The sequence below is a fragment of the Arachis hypogaea genome, chromosome 7 (genome assembly GCF_003086295.3).
Source record: "Arachis hypogaea cultivar Tifrunner chromosome 7, arahy.Tifrunner.gnm2.J5K5, whole genome shotgun sequence".
NCBI classification, from domain to species: Eukaryota; Viridiplantae; Streptophyta; class Magnoliopsida; order Fabales; family Fabaceae; genus Arachis; species Arachis hypogaea.
In genome coordinates, this window is record NC_092042.1 from 39,618,536 (window position 1) to 39,621,747 (window position 3,212).

Genomic DNA, 3,212 nt, shown 5'->3' on the forward strand with positions numbered 1-3,212 from the left:
TGCAATTACTACTGTTTCTGATTCAATCATGCTTGCTTCCATTCCAAGATAATACTTGTTCTTAATCCGGATGAATGTGATGATCCGTGACAATCATCATCATTCTCAACCATGAACGTGTGACTGACAACCACCTCCGTTCTACCTTAGATTAAGTAGTTATCTCTTGGATTCTTTAATCGGAATCTTCGTGGTATAAGCTAGACTGATGGCGGCATTCAAGAGAATCCGGAAGGTCTAAACCTTGTCTGTGGTATTCTGAGTAGGATTCAATGATTGAATGACTGTGACGTGCTTCAATCTCCTGAAGGCGGGGCGTTAGTGACAGACGCAAAAGAATCACTGGATTCTATTCCGGCCTGATTGAGAACCGACAGATGAATTCCGCTATGCTGTGACAGAGCTTATGCAATCGCTTTCACTGAGAGGATGGGAGGTAGCCATTGACAACGGTGAAACCCTACATACAGCTTGCCATGGAAGGAGACTTGCGTGTTTGAAGAAGAAGACAGTAGGAAAGCAGAGATTCAGAAGATGGAGCATCTCCAAACCTCAACCTATTCTCCATTACTGCAAAACAAGTAACCATTTCATGTTCTTTTGCTTTTCACAATCAATCCTGATAATTTCTGATATCCTGACTAAGATTTACAAGATAACCATAGCTTGCTTCAAGCCGACAATCTCCGTGGGATCGACCCTTGCTCACGCAAGGTATTACTTGGACGACCCAGTGCACTTGCTGGTTAGTTGTGCGGGATTGCAAAAGTGTGATTGCAATTTCGTGCACCAGTGTGCTGTTTTTCTTTCTGTTTTTCATTCTGTTTTTGCTTTTTCAATTGATTTTGTGACTTCTCATGATCATCAACCTACAGAAAACATAAAATAACAAAGGAAAATAGATAAAATATAACATTGGATTGCCTCCCAACAAGCGCTTCTTTAATGTCAGTAGCTTGACAGAGGGCTCTCATGGAGCCTCACAGATACTCAGAGCAATGTTGGAACCTCCCAACACCAAACTTAGAGTTTGACTGTGGGGGCTCTGTTTGACTCTGTTTTGAGAGAAGCTCTTCATGCTTCCTCTCCATGGTGACAGAGGGATATCCTTGAGCCTTAAACACAAAGGATTCTTCATTCACTCGAATGATCAATTCTCCTCCGTCAACATCAATCACAGCCTTTGCTGTGGCTAGGAAGGGTCTGCCAAGGATGATGGATTCATCCATGCACTTCCCAGTTTCTAGGACTATAAAATCAGCAGGGATGTAATGGTCTTCAATCTTCACCAAAACATCCTCTACAAGTTCATAAGCTTGTTTTCTTGAATTGTCTGCCATCTCTAGTGAGATTCTTACAGCTTGTACCTCAAAGATCCCTAGCTTCTCCATTACAGAGAGAGGCATGAGGTTTACACTTGATCCTAAGTCACACAGAGCCTTCTTGAAGGTCATGGTGCCTATGGCGCAAGGTATCGAAAACTTCCCAGGATCCTGTCTCTTTTGAGGTAATTTCTGCCTAGACAAGCCATCCAGTTCTTTGGTGAGCAAAGGGGGTTCATCCTCCCAAGTCTCATTACCAAATAACTTGTCATTTAGCTTCATGATTGCTCCAAGGTATTTAGCAACTTGCTCTTCAGTGACATACTCATCCTCTTCAGAGGAAGAATACTCATCAGAGCTCATGAATGGCATAAGTAAATCCAATGGAATCTCTATGGTCTCATTTTGAGCCTCAGATTCCCATGGTTCCTCATTAGGGAACTCATTGGAGGCTAGTGGACGTCCATTGAGGTCTTCCTCAGTGGCATTTACTGCCTCTTCCTCCTCTCCAAATTCGGCCATGTTGATGACCTTGCACTCTCCTTTTGGATTTTCTTCTGTATTGCTTGGAAGAGTACTAGGAGGGAGTTCAGTAATTTTCTTGCTCAGCTGACCCACTTGTGCCTCTAAATTTCTAATGGAAGACCTTGTTTCAGTCATGAAACTTTGAGTGATTTTGATTAGATTAGAGACCATGGTTGCTAAGTCAGAGTGGTTCTGCTTAGAATTCTCTGTCTGTTGTTGAGAAGATGATGGAAAAGGCTTGCCATTGCTAAACCTGTTTTTTCCACCATTATTGTTGTTGAAACCTTGTTGAGGTCTCTGTTGATCCTTCCATGAAAGATTTGGATGATTTCTCCATGAAGAATTATAGGTGTTTCCATAGGGTTCTCCCATGTAATTCACCTCTTCCATTGAAGGGTTCTCAGGATCATAAGCTTTTTCTTCACATGAAGCATCCTTAGTACTGCTTGGTGCATTTTGCATTCCAGACAGTCTTTGAGAAATCAAGTTGACTTGCTGAGTCAATATTTTATTCTGAGCCAATATGGCATTCAGAGTATCAATCTCAAGAACTCCTTTCTTCTGATTTGTCCCATTGTTCACAGGATTCCTTTCAGAAGTGTACATGAATTGGTTATTTGCAACCATTTCAATTAGTTCTTGAGCTTCTGTAGGCATCTTTTTCAGATGAAGAGATCCTCCAGCAGAGCTATCCAAAGACATCTTGGACAGTTCAGACAGACCATCATAGAAAATACCTATGATGCTCCATTCAGAAAGCATGTCAGAGGGACACTTTCTGATTAATTGTTTGTATCTTTCCCAAGCTTCATAGAGGGATTCACCTTCCTTCTGTCTGAAGGTTTGGACTTCCACTCTAAGCTTACTCAATTTTTGAGGTGGAAATAACTTTGCCAAGAAGGCATTGACTAGCTTTTCCCAAGAGTTCAGGCTTTCTTTAGGATGTGAGTCCAACCATATTCTAGCTCTGTCTTTTACAGCAAAAGGGAATAGCATAAGTCTGTAGACCTCAGGGTCAACCCCATTAGTCTTGACAGTGTCACAGATTTGCAAGAATTCAGCCAAAAACTGATGAGGATCTTCCAATGGGAGTCCATGGAACTTCCAATTCTGTTGCATTAGAGAAACTAATTGAGGCTTAAGCTCAAAGTTGTTTGCTCCAATGGCAGGGATAGAGATGCTTCTCCCATAGAAGTCGGGAGTAGGTGCAGTAAAGTCACCCAGCACCTTCCTTGCATTGTTGGCATTGTTGTTGTTTTCGGCTGCCATGTCTTCTTCTTTGAAGATTTCTGTTAGGTCCTCTACAGAGAGTTGTGCCTTAGCTTCTCTTAGCTTTCGCTTCAAGGTCCTTTCAGGTTCAGGATC

The 3,212-nt window shown here is 42.1% G+C and overlaps 1 non-coding gene across 1 annotated transcript; it reads left to right on the forward strand.

Annotated features, from left to right (window-relative positions):
* Positions 1 to 2,603: 2,603 nt before the first annotated feature.
* On the forward strand, positions 2,604 to 2,711 carry LOC112704316 (small nucleolar RNA R71). Its single transcript, XR_003154948.1, has one exon. It is a non-coding gene; the product is annotated as a small nucleolar RNA R71 (small nucleolar RNA).
* Positions 2,712 to 3,212: the final 501 nt, after the last annotated feature.